This window comes from Anas platyrhynchos, chromosome 3, assembly GCF_047663525.1.
Source record: "Anas platyrhynchos isolate ZD024472 breed Pekin duck chromosome 3, IASCAAS_PekinDuck_T2T, whole genome shotgun sequence".
In the NCBI taxonomy this organism is placed as follows: Eukaryota; Metazoa; Chordata; class Aves; order Anseriformes; family Anatidae; genus Anas; species Anas platyrhynchos.
The window spans coordinates 99,090,116-99,111,706 of NC_092589.1; the positions used below are offsets into that span (position 1 = coordinate 99,090,116).

The 21,591-nt window shown below is 41.9% G+C and overlaps 2 long non-coding RNA genes across 2 annotated transcripts; one reads left to right on the top strand and one right to left on the bottom strand.

Moving 5' to 3' along the window:
* Nucleotides 1-280: 280 nt before the first annotated feature.
* Nucleotides 281-6,836, top strand: LOC140002246 (uncharacterized). Its single transcript, XR_011808544.1, has 4 exons — nt 281-577; nt 751-826; nt 4,563-4,641; nt 6,428-6,836. It is a non-coding gene; the product is annotated as an uncharacterized lncRNA (long non-coding RNA).
* On the bottom strand, nt 5,905-14,817 carry LOC140002247 (uncharacterized). Its single transcript, XR_011808545.1, has 3 exons — nt 14,115-14,817; nt 9,623-9,799; nt 5,905-7,714 (listed from the first exon to the last, which is right to left on the bottom strand). It is a non-coding gene; the product is annotated as an uncharacterized lncRNA (long non-coding RNA).
* Nucleotides 14,818-21,591: the final 6,774 nt, after the last annotated feature.

Below are 21,591 nucleotides of genomic sequence, written 5' to 3' on the forward strand. Positions count from 1 at the left end.
ATTCTAATCACATCTACAATATTCATCCGAGGTGCTTAAATAGGTCTGGTTAAGGATTTTTCCTACTTTCTTATCATCAGAGACTACCATTTGCTTGACACAGACTTCTGCCTTCCTCCCATCGATCTTAAATTATAACTCAGTCTGACAGAATTAGAACTGCAGAGACAGACGCAGTGGAATGAGTGCATATGCACTGAGCGTAGATGTTACTTCAGAAGCAGCTGTCAAAGTGATTAGTGTGTAATAAACCAGAGCAAACCTACTTTACTTACACAGCTCCCTCTCTCCCATTTTCCTTTGGGAAGGAAGAGGTTGGTTTGCAGGAAAACTTTAAAGTTCTCATTACACTCCCTGCTTTTAATTTCTTGTTCTATATTTATTATCTATAAAAAAAAACAGAGGAATGTACAGCCTGCTCTGTCTGCCTTTGCACTTGAGCTCTCTTCTATTTTAAGTTGTTTCCTCAGGGTGTGGTTGGATGTCAAAAATGAGAAAGTGCAACCTAAGGGATGTGGGGAACAGGCCAGGGGCAGGACCCAGTCATGCAGGGGTGCTGGCCCCAGGTTGTCTCCAGGTAAGTCAGAAAAATAAATTATCTTTTTCATTATAGAAATTCACAAAACAGGAAGGGGAAAATACAATATTGTGTTATTTAGTGATAATGAAATTGAAGTGGCAAAGCACCTACCATTCAAAAATTATTCATCATTTTAATCATAAAACAATTTACATTATGTCCTCACACAGGCTGGCTTCCTCCCTGATGCTGAAGGCACCTTCCCCTGATCCCCGCACTTCCCAAACAGAAATTCTTTCCCAAGAGGTAATTTTTTAAAGCCAAGATTAAGCAGGGTATCAAAAGGATTATTCAAGCACTTAAAACTGAGCATGTGCTAAAATCCTTTAGTGAATGTGGTCTTTTGGAATTACCCCTCAACCTTATACCAATCCCTTGATGTGGGATGTTTAAATGTATACAAGCTTAAGTAATGGTTTAGCTATTCCCATTAAGGGGGAGTCCAAGACCTGAAATGGAGTTTAGGGAAAAAAAAAAAAAAAAAAGGCATTAGCTTTGTAGCTACTAGGGGAAACATCAAAACAGCATTGAAATGAAATGTAATGGTATTAAAAGATGTATGTTTGTTGCCTTCAAGGGTGCCTTAATGGTGGCCTTGTGCTTTTGCCTTTCTCCATTTCCAAAAAAATGTTATTCATCTTTGTAAGGCAGCTTCTGAAGTCTGGCTTTGTTAATATTTTATCTCTTGATTTCTTCAAATGCTTTTAGTATATTTATAGTTTCATATGAACTAAGAGCTTGGAAACTAGAAATGAAATTCCTCATTTCAGCAGCAGTCCTAATTATTTACAAAGCCCTGTGGTGAGATTTTTAAAGCCACATCATAAGAATAGATCTTGTACACTAGCAATAGTTTCTTGGATTTTTCTTCACAGTTACCCAGGTTTTAGCATCTCCCTTGGCATTATGAATGAAAGACAAAACAACAGATAAAAATCCAGCCATATAAAAAAGAAATCAGGCTCTTTCCTCAGTTACCACCTTCAGTCAGAAGCTCAAAATTATCTAGTATGAGGTCCAGGTATATGGCAAATATAATGGTTTCCCTGTACTCGGCTCTGGTGAGGCCGCACCTCGAGTACTGTGTTCAGTTTTGGGCCCCTCGCTACAAGAAGGACATCGAGGTGCTTGAGCGGGTCCAGAGAAGGGCGACGAAGCTGGTGAGGGGCCTGGAGAACAAGTCCTATGAGGAGCGGCTGAGGGAGCTGGGATTGTTCAGCCTGGAGAAAAGGAGGCTCAGGGGTGACCTTATTGCTCTCTACAGGTACCTTAAAGGAGGCTGTAGCGAGGTGGGGGTTGGCCTGTTCTCCCACGTGCCTGGTGACAGGACAAGGGGGAATGGGCTTAAGTTGCACCAGGGGTGTTTTAGGTTGGATCTTAGGAAGAGCTTCTTTACCGAAAGGGTTGTTAGACATTGGAACGGGCTGCCCAGGGAAGTGGTGGAGTCACCATCCCTGGAAGTCTTTAAAAGACATTTAGATGTAGAGCTTAGGGATATGGTTTAGTGGGGACTGTTAGCGTTAGGTCAGAGGTTGAACTCGATGAACTTGAGGTCTCTTCCAACCTAGAAATTCTGTGATTCTGTGATAATGTTCGCTATTCAAAAGGGCAGAATATATGCAGTACCCTAAAATTGTCTTGTGAATCTAAATGATTTAATTCACAAAATGTTGGGGGTGGATGCTCTTGGTTATCAAGGTTAGCTAACAAGAGAGCAGTAACAGCTGCACATGACTGCTGACAGCCCTGTAAATGTGTTCCTACAGCTGAGCACAGATCCCCAGGGGAAAACACACCTGACTGCCTCTCACAGGTGAGCAGAGGACAACGCCATCCCAGCTCCTAAGAAGCTTGCATAATTCTTTCTCTACCTCCTTCCTTCTGCTTCTTTTCATTTTTCTTGATGCAATGGCAATTCCTATTCCTTTAGTAGAGCCTTTTTGTTTTTTGTTGAGTGCCCAACTCACAAGTATTTTAAGGCTGGCTACATGAAGCTGCACACTGCTGAAAGCTCAAACTAACCCTCCCAGAAATGAGGACAGGCTGTGTCAAGATGAGCCCATGGGAGAGTGAGGATGTTAGGAGGAGAAGGAGGGGACACATGCAACCAAGGGAAGGCTGTGCAGCTCCTGGGAGAGAGGACAGCAACAGCTGCAAAAAGCACTTGCTGGAGGCAGTTTTAAGCAGCCAGATGAGGATTTTCTACAGGCAATTCTACAGAGCCAGGCTGACTGCATCCAGAACATCAGACACTGCCAGTATGAGCCCTCAAACAAATGCTAAAATACCTGAATATACAAAATGTTGCATTATTTTCTCCCTGCAAAGTAAGATAAAGTGAGCCCCTTGGCAACTATCCTTATTTATACTTAAGGCAAGCATGCCCATGAGTTGCAGTGAGTCAACCTTTTGAAAGATATTTAAGCTGTAATGTGTCACTCTGCTGTCCAAGGACCTACTCTGGAGCACATCAGAGTCAGCGGTAAGGTTTTACTGACTCAGGAAAGCTCTGAATCATATCCTTCTTGATTTAATGCCTCTATAAAGAGTTGACAGAGGGTTAGGTCAAACACAAACTGAAAATATAGGGTTGCCTCATGCAGCAAAATGTTTCAACTTCTTATTTTGTGAGTTACTGGAAGTGGCAACAAAAATATATTTTCCACTGCTTTGGACAGCATGAAATACTCAAAAGCTGGTAACGGGCTGACAGGGATATTTTAACCAAAATCAGGTTTTCACACAGTAGGATTGCTTACCTAAATACGTTTTGCTAAATTTTAGGGTAAGCTGAGCAAGTTAGTCTCTTGCCAGTGACTTGAAGTTACTTCAGAAATTGCTATTTATTTATTTATTTATTTATGTATTTATTTATTCAAATCTTTTGGAAATTTTATGATAAAGCTTAATGAAAACAACAGCACTGCCTACAATTTGCTGACTGTGGTTAGTTAGACAAGCTAACTAGCCGTGGGAGACCCCACTAGCAGTATATAAGCAGATCCTTCTCCATTTACCATTACAACCTATTTTTCAACCAGGTACAGAGATAAGATAATGATTATGTCTTACCCTGGTACCTTTATTTTAGTATCACACAACACCTAGTGAAATGTTCTCCAGGTATCTGCTGTAGCAACCCCAACCTTTATCAACTAATCTGAGTGTCCTCCACCCACCTGGTACCCCTGCCTGGACTCAGGGCCTGTTGAGTGCATCCTAGAGTTTGCAAATGACACATGCACATCCCACACACACTCATTTTGGGGAAGATACAGATACTTGGCACCAGGCACACAGGCTGTCACCCACAGCCCTGCCCCCAGGCACCCAGTTTTTTCCCCCAGTAGCTGGTTTGGGGACACACACCATTTGTGGCCTAGTGGCTGGAGGTTAAATACCCCCGCTGGTTTGGAGACACACACCATTTGTGGCCTAGTGGCTGGAGGTTAAATACCCCCACTGGTTCCAGTCACCGGCTCTGGGGCTTTGCTGGCTCCAGCAGCTGGCACCAAATTCACTCACACTGGTCCCCCCAGTAGCTGGGGGGCACTCACACACACAGGATGGAGAGTGAGGTTGCACAGAGAAACATTTTAAAATGGGTATAAAGAAAATAGGACAGACAGCCGTGATAAGGCACAGGGCACAGTCAGACAAGTGTGCTTATACACAACAGGCCCCTTTAACACCTGTATCTGTCTCTTTCCTCTTTTGTTGCCCCCCCATTCCCTTCCCCCTAAACACTCCTTCATCAGTTTGCACAGTTCTACCAGATCCTACCCTCCCATCCAGCACTCAGGATCCCCCCACAATTTCCCTTATTTCCCCAGTTTACAATCTTATCAGTTGCAAATCCAGGTTAGCCTTTCTGGGATAGCCCATCAGTCAGTGTGACTTCTCACAGTCTCCATCACTGTTTGTCAGGTCTGTGTCTCTGTGTTTGTTTATTGACCACCTTTTCTCATCCTCCTGATTTTAGGAGCTCCTCCATTAGATTGCGTTGCTGGAATAAATGTTCTCCACCCCACTACCCTTCTCTAAGGAGTGCCACAAACCAGGTTTGTTACTGGTTATTGACTTTGTCATTGTTAGTCAGACAGGTTTTTTGTCTCTGCTTGGCCCTCCTCTTTTCCTCCTCATGCCATTTGACAAGGTCACATCACCTTACTGAGAAAAAACATTTTCCCATTCCACATACCTTCACGCAGATAACATGGAAATTATCTGCTCCTGCTTCACAGGGAAAATGGGAGAAGGAACCAAGTACGTAACAGATCACACGGCAGGTCACCTGCATGACGAGTCCAATGTGAGAGCACGTGTGAACACATCTAATGGTATCACGTTCAGGCATATCCTGCTATTTAGAGTTACTGAACTTTGTGTGACATGTCCATCAGTTAGTGTCACTGAAAGCATGTAGCTATGCAGTGTGTGGCCTCTGCCGCACATGATACACTATCTGACTTACATATGCATGTAAATGCCTTCTAGAGCTGTAAGCCTTCAGTATATGCCTGGCAGCAGGTAATTCTCATTAGAAAACATGATATTATTTGGTTCCAGGACTAAATTGCTCACATGCACAGCTGCTTAAAGGAGTGATACAGTGGAAATCTGAACAGGATTTCACTGTAAACAGGCAAGAACTATTGCAAATGCAGCCTGGGAACAATTTTATTTAGGAATGATAGCAGCTGTACCCTGTAATTCCCGTTCTTTGCTACTGCTGGAATTCTCTGAAGGAATTTGTAAGTTATATGAGTTCTGGAAGTTATAAATGAAAGGATTGAATTCAACACAAATAGGTACAACAATAAGTACTCTGAGATTGTTGGTCCAAGTAAGGCCCCCAATTTACAATATTTTTAAAGAGAGAATTTGGCATTTTTAGTGACAACAAGGGAAGAAGCCCCTGCTTTGAAGAAGTGCCAATGAGTCTCATTGATCCTTCTCCAACCGCCCTGCAGTTTCATCTCTGGGTCTTCAAGAGCAGTGCTGAAGTCCTGCTAGTGCTTCAAACTAAGATACATTTGGCACTTACCAGCTCTCACCATTACTATTACCGCTCCTCAGTCATTACACAGCTAAAAGTGTTCCTGATGGGAGGTTTTGCTGAATTCTTTGCCCATGCCATTTAGCTGTTAATTTACTCTTCTCACGCTCTGGCATTCAGTTGTCAATAAATCAGTCACCCAGTGTAGTTGACACCAGCATCCTTCATCCTCAAGTTAAAGAATTATTTGACTTCAAAGAATGTTTTTACCCAAGTAAAGGTAAGTCAGTTTTCCCACACTAACACTCCTCACTTTCAAATGCAATTTATACAAGTTATTCATATTTTATTATGTTTAGTTTTCTCCACAGGTCATCTAAACAATGTCTTGTTTTGTGTCCTAGGCTTGCTGAGTATTCTTCTGCAACTATATTTTTATCACAAGGCAGTATTTACATTGCTGACTAAAGAACTTTTACAGATAGGTGTATATATATTTTGGCTCCTACCTTACTAATATCTGAATCAAATCATTTGTGCATTATTGTAGACTTCAGATATACAAATAGCTTAATAGTATTACAGAGATGGCAGTATATTTTATTCTCCACAGGCAGCATAAAATCTATTTTGTTCTTGAATTTCTATTGCAATAAGGCAGCATTAGGTACCACTCTGGATTCTACTGTAATGTATCTAAATAATAGGTAAGCAGATTCTGTGATCTGCAAGACCAAAAAGGGCCTTCTTCCAGCTTAATAAATATCTTGAGGCCCTGATCACACCAGAGCTGCAGAGAATGTAAAGCTTTGAATGCTCAGGACAGCTGTTCTCCTTCCCTGCCTCAGTGGCCTGCCTGGTTATGCTTGTACCTGATCCAATCCACTGGCAGCGTTCCCCAAGTGACACAAATACTACAGCAGAGGAGGAGAGGAAAATATCTCAAGCTGAGTGCAGTCGTCAAGATGTCTGGGCATTTACAAGAAGACAACAACAACAGCAACATCATAACATGGCAGCAACCACTGGGATTGCTTAGGACACCTCAGGGAGTGACAGATACTTGCCCTCTCCCTGAGAAAAGGACACAAATTAGCTGTTCAGTTTCCACTGCATGGGAACTCTTCAGTGGAAAGATAAAGTTTGAGACCAGAAGAATCATCATGGCCATCTTATTTATACCTCACGGTCTATTCAGTTATGTTTGCTACTTTGGTACAGTGACATCATGAAATTAATAAAATGGGCTGAAGCACATTTTCTATAAAAGGAAATCTGTCTTCATTTGGATATGTACAGAGATTAATTCTTCCCTGTTCCTTGTACTTTGCTCCAACATTTAATCACATTTGCTGTCAAAAAGTTGTACTTTTTTTCTTGAATTGGAATTTTACCTAGTATCGCCTTCCATCCAGTAGTATTTGTTGGCTTCTCAGTTAATTTTTTTTAAAGGAAAAAAATAAAACAACAACAAAAAAAGTATTTTCTTCCTGTGAAGGTCCTCATGCACCTATCCTAGGGCCACTTATTAGGGGTTGGGAATGTCCTACATATGCCTCAATAATAGAAAGTATTCACCAAAGCGTTTACAGAATAAAACCCACTCTGTTAGCACTGGTGAGGCCACACCTGGAGTACTGTTTCCTGTTCTGGACCCCCCAAGTACAAGACAGATATTGACATACTGGAAAGAGTACAACATAGGGCCACAGAGATGATCAAGAGATTGGAACACCTCTCCTATGAGAAAAGGCTGAGAAAGCTGGGACTTTTTAGCGTAGAGGAGGCTCGGTGAGGATCTCATCAATATATATAAATATCTGAAGGGAGGATACAATGAAGACGGAGCCAGGCTCTCTTCAGTAGTGCCCAGCACTAGGACAAGAGGCAATGGGCAGAAACTGGAACACAGGGAGTTCCATCTGGACATCAGGCAACACTTCTGTGCTGTGCAGGTGATGGAGCACTGGCACAGGTTGCCCAGAGAGGTTGTGGTGTATCCTCATTGGCGATCTTCAAAAGCCACCTGGACATGGTCCTTGGCAACCTGCTCTGGATGTCCCTGCTTAAGCAGGGCTTTTAGTTGAGCCAGATGACCTGCAGAGGTTCCTTCCAGCCTCAATCATTCTGTGATTCTGTGAAATAGAGAATATAGGGATATAGGCAGATAAAGGAGTACCAGACATAGTACTGATCAGCAGCTAGGTATTTTCTGAGGGTGTGAACACCGCTTCACCTTCCCACTGCAACTGCTGGACAGAATATCTGTTTCTGACTATGATGCTGGTGCAGCCCACTAGCACACAGTAGTCAGGTATTCTGTGAAATGTTAGAAAGAATCATAGAATCATAGAATCATAGAATATCCTGAGTTGGAAGGGACCCTTAAGGATCATCAAGTCCAACTCTTGACACCGCACAGGTCTACCCAAGTTCAGACCATGTGACTAAGTGCACAGTCCAATCTCTTCTTAAATTCAGTCAGGCTCGGTGCAGTGACCACTTCCCTGGGGAGCCTGTTCCAGTGTGCAACCACTCTCTCTGTGAAGAACCCCTTCCTGATGTCCAGCCTAAACTTCCCCTGCCTCAGCTTAACCCCGTTCCCACGGGTCCTGTCACTGGTGTTAATGGAGAAAAGGTCTCCTGCCTCTCGACACCCCCTTACGAGGAAGTTGTAGACTGCGATGAGGTCTCCCCTCAGCCTCCTCTTCTCCAGGCTGAACAGGCCCAGTGCCCTCAGCCGTTCCTCGTACGTCTTCCCCTCCAGGCCTTTCACCATCTTCGTAGCCCTCCTCTGGACACTCTCCAACAGTTTCATGTCCTTTTTATACTGTGGTGCCCAGAACTGCACACAGTACTGAAAGGACTGAAGAAGAAGAAAAAGGTTTGCTTTAGGGTGTTTATAATTGTCATTTTCCAGACAAGGGAGGAAATAGAGTGATTGATTACACAATATTAGAAGTAGGCAATGAAATAACAAAGAAGTTTGCATTATATGTTGACCTTTGGAAAATCAATTGAAGATGAGGGAGAGATATAGGTCATGATAAACTTTAAGCAATGGAAAAAATAGTTTGCAGTAGCACATTAAAAGAAAAAAAAAATCTGAAGAAAGAAGAAACTTGTAGAAAGAGGAACCATGTCAAAAGAACACCTTAGGGTTATGATCTTTTCAGAAGCTTTCTGGGGGATACTAACTGAGCAAGACTGCATTGCATTCCTGTACTGCGATACAAAAGCCCAAACTTGAACTTTAGCTGTGTGCATACAGAAAGACAGTATACTGTGCTTTGTAGATGTTTGTTTCCTGTTTAATCTTAATGCAGTGAGAGTAAATGTGTAAAGAGTGTAACAATGACTGTGACAGCTTCTGGCTGAAAGTCTGGCTGACAGCTTGGAAGGTCATTTTTTCAGAGGAATCATGAAAGGAGCCAACAAACAAAGGTATGTGGAAGGGAAAGTAAGAACTGTCTTCTGGACTTTGTGAGTTTAAATGGACAACAAGTGAGGCCAGTTTTTTTTTTTGTGGATCTCTGATCTACCGTGTTTTAAACTCACAATACATCTGGTACAGAAATAATGCCTCCATTCCTGTTTTTTTAAAAATATGGCACTGAAAAGACAGCAAATCACTGCACATATATGTCCTTTCTAATAGAAAGGACATGTGCAGTGTCACACCTTTTCCAATGGAAGTATGGCAGAAATTTCCTAGTGTGTCGCATGCCCTGGAAAATAATTATGCATAATGCGAAACACATGGAGATAGTCCATTAAAGCCCCAGTCTCAAGTAATATAGAGCAGCTGTTTAAATATTTGGACTTCTGCCTCACAGTATGCCTTGCTCATTATCACTTTTTGCTGTTCCCCCCACATATCCCCAACTCCCTCCCTCCTTAATAATCTTCAAGAAGCAAGAGAAAAAGGAGGTCTTCTGTTATTGGTGCCAGAAAAGGAGGGAGATGAGAGGAGGACCAGGAAAGTGCTACTGTCTTTCACCACTCACCAAGACACAAAATCATCAGGGTTACATAGGGCTTACCAGCATAACTGGTTGTGCCATCCCTCAATCTACAGGCAGTCACACGTCCTGTTGAGGGACCTCAGTGACACCTGGAACACAGTGGGCTGATGCTGGTCCTGAAAATAGCCCTCCACATCCAGCCCTCCTGAACACATAGCTGCAGAGGTACCATGATCCTCTCAAGGATCCCTTAACCTGCAATTGGAAGAAAGAGGAAGAAAAATTTTCTGGCAAGCAGCACAACACATCTGTTTGCCTTGGTCTTTGAATTTTTCCTAAGCACCTGCTATTTGCTACAGTCAGGGAGAGGAAAGTAGATGTACCTCTGAATTTTGGTCATTCTTAAGTTAAGATAACATTTGTAAAATATGCACCGAGGGATCTTAAAGAGGAAAACATCAAAGAATTGGTTTGTATTCCAGAAGCTAATAAACATTTTTTGGTGAATGTAATCTGGTGAAAGAAACAACTAGGAAACAACAACTAAGTAAGGAGGTAAGACAAAAGGAAACAACAACTAAGTAAGGAGGTAAGACAAATCAGAGTGCACATAAAAGATATCAGAAGAGGAGCCAAGTACAATGACATCTTTCTAGGTAGATACATTACAGTTAAAGATCAACACCAAAGATCAACAACTCCCTCCAGGAAAGAATTTTAATAGTAACTGTCTTATATAAGGTGTTTACATTTCATAATATTCAGAATCATCTCAGATTTCTTTAAACACTCAAGGTAGTTTCATGACTTGATAATCTTTCCCTCCATTTACAAGACTACCGATTAATATTTCATTTGCCAACCTTGGATTAATTGTTATGTACATTATTAAAGTTTGCATACATAAACATTTCCAGTGAAATGCCATGAAGATGATTAAGGAATTGACAAACGAGGAGAGGCTGAGAGAGCTGGGACTGTTCAGCCTGCAGAAAAGAAATCTCAGGGGGATCATATGAATATGTATAAATACCTGAAGGGAAGCTGTAAAGAAGGTGGAACCAGGCTCTTTTCGGTGGTGTCAGGTGACAGAACAAGAGGTAATGAACACAAACTGAAATTAATGACAGTCTGTTTATACACAAATAAAAGTTTATTTCTGGTAAGGGTGGTCCAGAGATCCTTTCCCACCTCAACCATTCTGTCATTTATGATTATCTGCCAGGAAATGTGGCTCCCTGGGGCAGCCAGGCAGGGCCTGGCACCAAGCCCCATCTCCATGGCAGCTGGGGGCACCAGTGCAGCTCCAGCTCTGGGCACTGGGCAACTCCCTGGGACAGAGACAGGCTGAGGCTGGGTCAGCCAGGACGTGGGCCCACTCAAGGACCTGGCTTGGGAAATTTCAGATTTTTTTTCTGTTGCCAAACATCTGTACTGAATTGACTTACCTTTACCTCCAGGGATATGGAATTATTAGAAAAGGCTTCTCAGGTCCAAGGAAGTGTTTCAGGCCACGTGAAGATATATTTCCATTGTTTATAAATTCCTGGGTTACACTCTTTACTGGCTCCCCTTTCATGCTGGGAAAGCACAAGACGGCAGATTAGCCCTGGATGTAGGGCCCCACCTGCACTGCCTAGCTGGAGGATGAGGTGAGAAACCAGGCACGTACCAGCCAGGTGGCTGGTTGCGTAGATGCTCCCAACAGCCTTGTAGCTGTTACTGCTACTGGCTCACCAGGCCTGAGCTCAAGGTTGGAATGACGGAAGCAGAAGACCTTTATGCAAAGGTATCTTCTGAGACAGCCGAGCTGTCTCCTCTCTGAGCTGTGAGAGGAGAAATCTATGGCACTTGGTCACGAGTCTCGAGGCTTAGCACCCTGCCCTGCATCTACCCCTCAGCCCCATGCTGTTTGGGCGCATCTCTGTCTCCTCCGCTGCCACTCCTCCTCTTTGACATTAACTGTTGCATGGAATTAAAAAGAGACTAAATCTCCCTTCTCCAAATGGCTGTTTTTGACACCATGCCCAGCTTCTCTAAAATTTGAATATTCACACAGCAATCAAATAAGAGAGAGAATACAAAGATTAAGGCCAGGACTTGAGCCTCCGCTTGGGCATTTGAAGGAATTCTATTTATCATGAGTATCAGTACTGTCTCAATTTGAATACTTTTTCTGAAACTCAGAAATTACCCTATAGTGAAAAAAATATTTTCTGTTTAGTCTAAGAATGGAATATATCTGCAGTACAAAGGCTGTCTCTCAAGTAAGATCTATTCCCTGAAAACATTATCATCATTCACCTCTGTCAGCCCTTCACGCCTTTCCTCGGGAGCTGAACTAGGACAATTTTTGGACAGTGTAATAGCTCTTGTGGGACCATTCCAGCTGCTGTAACTCCAGCACTGCGTTTCAGATCATTTATTCTGAAAGTCATTTTTTCCAGGATCATTTATTTCAGAAACTTTTTTAGCCCTTACAAACTGAGAAACACAGAATATGAGAGAGAGAGAACTTCACGCCAATGAGCATAGGATTTGCACAAAGTTCTGGCCCAATCTCTACATGACTCCTGAGACAGTGTAAAATGACAGTCTATCAAAAGAGAGAAATGTAAGTATTCTGCAAAAGGGATGTCTGGTGTAGAAGGAGAAAAGGAAAAAAAAAAAAAAAAGCTAAAAAGAGGCTGAAAACTGATGGATAAATGGATATGGTGTCAATAAGAAAAAAGGATATGTCATTGGTCAATCACTCTTACACACACACACACACACTCACATGTTTCTCCTTTATATAAGGAGATGTTTCTCCTTTCTCTTTTATAAGCAGTAAACTGAAGAGTCAGATTTTTAATGCATGGAAAGACTTCCAGACACTAAATCACTTGTCCTTTTTTTCCCCCCACTAAATTAGAAAAAAAAATGCACAAAGGAAAAAGTGAAGAGAATAGCAAGGCCATGGTTCAACAGTCAAAGTTTAAAAAAAAAGGTTTCTTTCCCAACAATGCTCTTTTTATTTAAGTCAGACACTCATTTGTCTTGCAATATCTCTTCCTTAGGGATTTCATGCAGTGTGTTTAAATAACCCTGCTATACAGTTTAATGAAAATAATCAAACCACCCTTTGCAAAATAACTTCTTGTGAAATCACCCTGTTAAACAAATTCAGGAATACTCAGTCTCCACCCCTTGTGATTCTCTCTGAATGTATAGAAAGCACAGAAACTCTTCAGAAATTGCTTTCAGCAGGGTTTATTTTAAATTGAAAGACTGGGAGCCACAGACACTTACAGACACTCTCTTGAAAATAGCTAGTTCTGTAAAATACATTTGCCAGAGAAAACAACTTTATCCTTACCAGATAGTTTAGCTATTTCCTTCTTTCTTTTCCTTTCTATTTTTTTTTTAAGCAATTTTTTAGACAGCTAGGGCCATATGTTCTGTCTAGCTATCCATCTTACTCCCTCGGGTTACACTGAACTAAAGTGCAATAGAAACCCAAATTTGGCTATCTGAACTCATTTGACAGATTTACTAGAAAAAAAAAAAAAAAAGTCATTTATAAAAGTAACTTTGCAATAGTCCTAAAACCTTTTCCATTTCTCAAGCCACTTTATTTTCTTTTCCTAATATACAATTAACGGTTCATAACAGTGCCTACAGTGCTATCTGAACATGGTTACTGTCTTAGCAATCAGGCATATAAGCAGTTCTCTCAAGATAAAATACAGGTTTAAAATGCTTGGCTCCAACAGACCTTTTAATAGTGCTGGAATGCTTCCTATTTTCAAGGTTACCTAATAAGCCTCTTAGTCTATGGATTACTTTACAGAGTAATACTGACATCCTGGAATCGTTTACCAAGGATTGTGGAGTACTCAGTGAAATATTGCAGCCATTCCTTTAAAACAGCCAAAGTAATGCAGGAGTACAGAATGAATGGACATTTTTGTTTGTTTCATTTTGGTTGTTTTTTTTGTTGTTTTGTTTTTGTAGGATTGAGATGTGCTTCCACTATGTCATGAAAATGCTTTGGCACAGAATGCAAAATAACGTCTATAGAAAGAGAGGCAGAAACTAAATGACAAAAAATCAGCAGGAGATGAATGAACAGAGTGATTTTGCTTGCGATTATTAAGCTCAGTAAGGATCTTCATATCAGCTCCTTTTAATGTTTTCTGTTTCCCAAAGCAACACAAAGTCGGTTTTGGTGCTGCTCAGTGCAAGCTGATGCCCACTAGATGGTGCCCTAAGGCAAGAAGAACTGAGCTCGCACCGCCGGGTCCACACCGAGCAGCTGAATTTCCAGAGAAATAAGGCAAAAAGCAGTTTGAAATAGCAGAACTGCAAACCGAGCTCGAGCTGAGTTGGGAACTCGATTCATAAGGGGACTAGCACCTACAAAAACCAAAGTCCTTAAAAAAAAAAAATAGTTTTCTGTATTTTGTTGGTAAATATATATATCTGTTTATATATCTGTTTCTGACCACATAGGACTAAGGTTTTACACACCCACATGGGGGGACATCAACAAAATTACACAATACAAAGAGCATCATGTAATTCCTACCTGTTGGTCCTGACAACAGCAATGCCAGCATTCCTTAGGAAAATGTGTTCCCCACAAGCAATAGTCCTTGGAGGCCTTTCAGCTACGGGCACCTAGCCTCTTGCAGAAATGCATCAGCCTCCCTGCCTAGCCTTTTCTTCATAGATAAACTCCTGCAGAAAATGTTGATCTCAACATAAAACAAGAGAAGGGGACAAGAAGCAAAAATCTGTGCTTCACAGCTGGTGCCATTACCACTGATCCAGGACATTATTTGGATTCATATTCACTTTAACCCACAAGTGTTGTTCATTTAGTCCATTCACAGGTGATCCCAGGTGGTGATTTGCCTAGTTCCTTTCCCTACAACGTGAAAACAGCCTACTACTACTATAAAGGTTATCCCTACCTGAACTCAATACCATGGGCTACCTTTACTGCCAGTGCAGAAAGGCACTTCACAAAAGCAATTCATCCCCTTCGGACATAAATGTTGAAAATTGGTTGGTCTAGGGCAAGAAGTTCAGACCCAGATGTCAAAGTTGCAGAGGTCTTACAGGTGGGCAAAAGGGCCCTTGTACCTACTTCTCAGAGGAGACACACTTCCCTAACTTTTTATTTAAAAACACATGCAGTAGCCTTTTTTCTAATTAAAATCACAAGGTTTTCTCTCCTCAGGTTCAGCAGATTTGTAAGCCAACTTTACAACAGTCTATCTGAAAACATCTGATTCTCTTTTGTGAGTCTCCCACTGAAGTGACAGAATTTCAGCTTTTAACTTAAACTTTTAAGCCTAGGGTTACAAAGTCAGAAAGTGTTAACTGCAAAAACTTCAAAGGGTTTTTTTGTAAATTAGGAAAATTTGGGGTTGGGGATTATTAACACAGTAACCCTCATGCAGGAGAGAACATAAACCTTGACCCTTAAGCTAATTTTTCCAGTAAAAGGTTTTCACATGATGATTTGACAATACCATAAACTGCCCCACACAAAATTTTGTATGCTCTATTGTCTGTTTCTGTTCTGATGAAAAATCAAGCTTCTGACATTAAGCAGCTTGTGAGAAAATGCATTTTTCATATCAGATCTGCACAGCAACATGTGTGGTAGGGGCCACCAGCCATTTTAGGTGAAGACAACCTGGGCAGGCCAGACATCTCCTACTTGCTTGTGCCAAAATGGACAGCAGCCAGACCAAGGCTGGCTGAGTTGCTATCCTGTTTATGTCTGTCTGGACCAGACCCTGGAGAGCCAGCCTTCCCCAACAGCAACTTCTGAAGGCAGAAATCAGTGGCTACTCATGAAGCAAACAGGAGATTCCCAGGCATGGTAACTCAGTCATCAGTATTCTTACAGTGTTAGAGTGCTCCTTGGCACCCATTTGGACTAGGACACATTACTTTCCCAAAGAGTTCCTGAGTACAAGTGGTTTTCAGCATGAGCAAGGAAGCATTGCCCACGCAGGTTTGGATGTGGTCCTCATTTTCTGGTAGCGCAGAGAGTTTTATAGTGCAGATGTGGCCATGCTGTTTTAGGGAACAGCCACGACAGACATAACCCTGTTTATTTGATTTGTGTGTGTGTATACAGCTAGTGAGTGTATATATATATATATATATATATATATATATATATATGTATATGTATATGTATATGTATATGTATGTATATATATGGTAAGCCCAGACACTGGTGGATTTAAAAAATGTAGCACTTGCTGAGAATGAAAAACTTATAAGCAATATTAGCATTTCAAGTGAGGCTAGGATAAGAGATATGCACCTCAGAAGTAGTACAATGATCAAGTAGCCTGTGCACGTTTAGGCAAGGTCACCAATAAACTTGGAAGCCTGTAAGCAAGGGAGAAACAAAACTGACAAAATTAATATGAAGGAGTGGAATAATTACAGCGCAAATTCAGGATGCAACAGGAGCAAAGAAACCAAAACTGACCAGACTTTCCTCTTTTCTACATCCATACAGGTTGGTACAGGAGAAGGAACATGAGGTCCGGATATCATTGAGTATTTGTGGTGTTTAAAATTGGAAAGTTCACCTGAATAGGCATGCATGGAAAGAGGCAGTGGATTCTGATGACACTAAGTCTTCCTCAGAGCTGTGTAGGGCACCTCCAGGCTGAAGAACATTTTCTGTTTTCTTTACAGTTCTTTCAAACCAGGATCCTACCTCCTATCCAGTAATTTAAGGAAGTGGGAAGGAAAACTATTACTTCATCCCATGTATTTTTCAGCTTTTCTTTGCTGCCTCCTACACGTCATCTGCCACTACTTTAATCTGCCCACTCTCCCATTTTCATCCATCTCTTTCAGAGATCTCTGTCAGGAAGATTTTCCTTCATCACCTGCATGCCTAGCTTTGCTGAGGTCACTTTGCCACATGCCTGCAACTGTTTCTTCTCCCCACAGCATCTTCAGACATTATTTTCACTAACCATTTAATCAATTAATTATTTCCCATGTTTGCATTATTAACTCCCTTAGGAGTTTTTGATTTTCCAAGTTACTTTTCTTTTTTCCTTGATTATAACATGTCTAGCTTTCTCCAAATCTCAGCATGAGAATTAACTGTGAAAGGGTGAGCCACTTGGACAATGCTCTCCAGATAATTAGAAGCACATATCATTAGGAATATGGCTTCTTTATTCGTTATCCAGGAACTACTCTGCAGACTTGTGTGGCCTGAAGTTACTTCAAAAACTTACAACATGATGAGTTAGTGGATCCAAAACACCTTTTAGCCACTGAGATTAATAGTAACAAACTAATAAAGAAATGAGGACATTATGCACCCTTAGGTATCCTGATAGGATACTTCAGCATACTTTCCACGGTATCCAGCCTGAGTCTTTTCAGATGCAGAGTAAGCAGAAATAAATCTGATTTCTTTTTGTACCTCCAAATGAAACAATGAGAACAACTGATCTTTATCTTCTTCAATAGCAACCTTGTACATAATGGAAAACTTTCCGTCTTCCTGACTAAAAGTTTCATTTTCTAGACTAAACATACCCTGTGCTCTGAAACTTCCCTCATTTCCTAATCCTCTTACTCATTTTGCTGCCCTCTAGATTCTCTCTGGTGGGTCCACATTTCCAGCTAATGACAATGCCTGAAAGTAGGTGCAGTATTTCAGCTGGCCTCCCCCCTGCCAAGCAGAGGAGTTAAATTAATCTCCATTTTACAAATAATGCTGCTGTTCGGATTTTTCTTATGGCATTTCACATTTAATTTCTCATCTGCAAGAGCAGCATTTTGTGCCATTTATTACTTTTGCTTAAGCTTTGAGGGAAATATCTTGCTTTGTCTCTGCTTAGGGACAGTCCACAGGTTTTCAGATCTGATTTCAGACCTCTTGCTTTTTACAATATCTTTTCACTGCACGATTCCATCTCCAGAAAAGAAGATCAGAAAGAAAATGCATTCTGTTACATTCTCTGTGATAAAACAGCTGTGAAGAGCAGACTCCTCCTTGCTGTCATGAAGCTCATTTTTATTGCCAGCAACGACATATGGAAAAAAGCCACAGACACCCTCTGTGTGGATGATGCAGAAGGTAAAATCTGAAAAGGAAACAGGAGGAAACTGGTATGCTTGTTACTACAAGACAGGGACAAATATGAGACAGACCAAATGGTTAAAACAGGCAGACATAAGGTGTCCAGGACCTTGTCCAGAAAGTTGACATGAAACATTATATTACATCAACAACTTAAAAAATATAAACCCTACATTGCCTAAACAGTCTGGGAATGGGATGCAAGAAAAATGTCCCTTCATTATGTCCAGGAGATGAACATTGTTCTGGTGAACTCCAGGAAGAAAACTCAGAGTCTGAAGATCTTCAAGGGAATAGTATAATCAGATCAGCAGCCTGAGCTCATGCTGTGGAATATTTGTTTTTGTAAGTGCTCAGAGCATATGAGTTATTTGCTGCTCACCTGGAACTTCATGTACAAGGCAAGCTCAGATGTATCTCCCCAAAAACTTCAGTCATAACCTGGGACAGCAAAAGCAACATCTGCATCTACCAACATATTCACATCATTTTTCTTAATATCCTAGATTTGCTGCTCCCTGGTTAAGAGACGTTATGTCCTCTCTTGGTACACCTTGGAATACTTACATTTACTTTGTTTATGTTCTTTGTGCTCCCTTCTCTTGACAGAATTGCAGTCAGCTTGACCAAATCTATCCTGCAATTTCCTACATGTTTTCAAAGCCATTCTGAAAGAGATGAAAGGTAAAGCCAAAGCATTTTACTTAGCCCTAACCTGTTAAAGCAAAGTCCCCCAGAAAAGATGAAATTCAAGTATATTTACTGATCACGAAATGAGATTTTCTCCCTGGAGTATTTATCTTTCAGTGTTTGTTTGCAAACATGACACCAATGTGTCCCTGGCAGAACCACAGAATGGTTAAGGATGCAGGGAAACTCTGGAGGTCATCTGGTCCAACCCCCCTGGCTCAGGCAGGGACACCTAGAGCATATGCTTAGTTTCCACAAAAAATAACCCCAATGAACCCCCGGGTGAAAGCTGATCCCCTTGCTTTAAAAAATATATATATAAATAATTATTTGCACTTTCCATTGACTCAGCTGGGTACAGCATTTCACCAATATGACTATTTTAGTACTCCTAAGCATAAGCACAATAGCTTGCAGATACGAAGGTTATTCTAGTCAAGGTTTAATGATATTTTATACCTATTTAGGAAGAAAAATCATTCTTGTATATGTTACTATTCAGTACTCTTTAAAATTATTAAAGCTATTCAAATGCAGGAAAAAAATTAAAAAGATGGTATGACAGAACAATAACCCCTTTGAGGAACTGGATATGGTTTTAAGAAGTCCATGTATTTTATGTAAGTTGCAACGACCCCTTTGAACAGCAGAGGACTTTTCGTTACCCTAATTTGTCCCTTGAATGGTATCCAGCGAGAAGAACAGTGGGAACAGTGAGGAAACTCAGCTTCAAGGGCGAGCAAAGAGAAAGGCCCTTTTGTGCAACTGCCCAGGCAGAACTCCACACACTCACTTTCACACACAGACAAAAGGGGGACATGAACACTTATCTCTTCTGTTTTTTCTATTTTTTTCCAAGGTCTGCAGCACAAAATCCCTCGCAGGCAAGTTGTCAGCAAAGAGGAAGCATTTTGTATACAGAGGCCCAGCCTGAAAGATTAGCAATATCATTTACCACAAAACTGACACAGCAAGAGAAAGTGCTGTGAAAGGACTCAGTAGAGGAGAGGGCTGAGATCTGTGTGAACAAATAATAAGTACAGCTGCTTCTATAATGCTTGTGCGGAGCTCCCAATGATGTGCTTGATTCGCCACACTGCTGAGCCCATATGAGATGTCAGAGGAACTCCACGGTAGCCAGTGGAGAAGCTGGGGTGAATTAAAACTGAAGTAAAACTAGCATAGCAAAGTTAAATATAAGTCTAATCCTTCTCTCCTGCGTGCACATCACGCTGCATTGGTTCCTTTTGACTTCACTTGTTAAGCAAGACAGATGCACAGCAGCAACCGGGCTCTTTGCTGGGAGGAATGCAAGTGCCAGGAGATCAGAGACAGCAAGAGACATCCCTGCCTGCAGTGCTGATGGCCCACAGCCAGGCAAGAGAAGATGGTTTTCATCCCTGACCCCAGGATACTCATGCCTTTTGCATTAAAACTGCTGCATAAACCACTGAACAACACCGAGAGCAGGGGCCAGAAGTCTGGACCTGTCTGTAGCAGGGTGCAACATCAAGCACCTTCTCGTGTTGCCTCTCTCTTGTCCTGAATCTCTCAGCATCGTGGTGCTGTCCTGAAGAGGGGTGAGACTGCCTTCAGCCTGCAGATTTGAGGTGAATACAGAAGGTGCTAGGACTGGTCTCAGTGATGAAACTGCTAAAGAAGGGCATGGAGCACAACTGCCACAGATTTTAAAAGAATAGAGCCAGTCTCGCATTTGCAAATAGTGATTTTAGGCGGCTAACACAAGGGGTGAAACTCCACTGTCAATCCCAGTGAGCTGGAGCACTTTTCTTCCAAAGAGACAGGATTTCAGAAAAACCCACATTTTGTGTTCATCGGAAGATACTGCCTGCTCTGTAGCATGCCTGTCATTGTGAATCTAATTCATCAGTGCCCTGAGAACCTAAATGCCCCCTTGAGCACCATCAAAAACCTAACTACACTATTGCACAGATCTAAATGTACATGATCACCATGTGCCATCCAAGTCCACCAAATACTCCTGTCACACTTGTAAGGTCTCATTTACCCAGAACCTACTTTTTGGATCACATTTTGCACAAAATGCAGAGGGGGAGCCTTGTGGGTCAGAGGCAAGTGGTCAGAGCTGTAGTATAAGTGAGGGAATAACAGTTTCATCCCTTTTCTCTACATGGGGAAATGAGAACTCCTATCATCACAAGGCCTTTGTACAGACAGCAGTCCCAAAGGTTTTCTAGATGACTTTCTCACTCTTTTCTCTGCAAGCGGCAGCATATGGCTTTGGATAGTGAAATATCCAATAGGCCGTAACAGGGATATAACTATATATAGCCTAGTTTGGAGAGTAGTCACTGGGAGAAAAGGGACATGCATTCCTGTCAAATGCTCAGCGACTCCTTCAGGATTTCTTAAAAATAATCTGGAGTATTGACACTTCCAAGCTTTTTGGTGCCTTAAGCTGTAATATTTTGCCCATACCTGCTTTCCCAGTTAGCTCTACCGTGAAGCTTCCCTGAGTGAAACACAGCTTTTCCTGGCAGAAAACATTCTCTTCTTAATTATAGCACTGAACTTTTCCCCAAACTGGAATTGATAACACAAGCAGAACGACCTTCTACCAGTTTAATTTACTCCATCCACAGCAGGCCATTCCTGCAATCAGCTGTCTCCAGTTTGAAGACCACAGAGCTCCTGAGATCCCACAGCATATCTACCATCCATCTAAGTGAAGCACCAGCCCACCTAAGGTAAAATCCAACCTTCACACCCCTCAGCAACATGTATAGGTAGCATCAGAGTTCTTCCAGGAAGGACACCACCATCATCCTGCAAATAGGATGTTGGCATGACCAGAACCATAACAAGGACCATGAGTACCGCTTTTGTCAACCACCCAAACAAGCTCCCACAGCCAACATCTCCACCACCACAACCTATCTCCTCTTCCCTCAGCACTCCCTGCCCTCTGCTGCTGCCACAGGAGCTGCTGGGAGCAGCACCCCAAAGCACTCAGAAGAAGCCATAAGGAACAAGAGGGACACAAGAGCAGGCTGCAGCTCCTGCCCTGGCTCATGGCAGGCTGATGGAGAGATTGCCCTGGTGGCAGCAGAGCCTGTGGCCACAAAGGGGTGTCTGGTAATTCACTTCAGCTCTGGATTCAAGTACTTTGGATAGACTGGAGGCATACACAGTACAGGTTTAACACCCTCCTCCCAAACAACTTCCACCTGCCTGTACTGTATGCCACCAG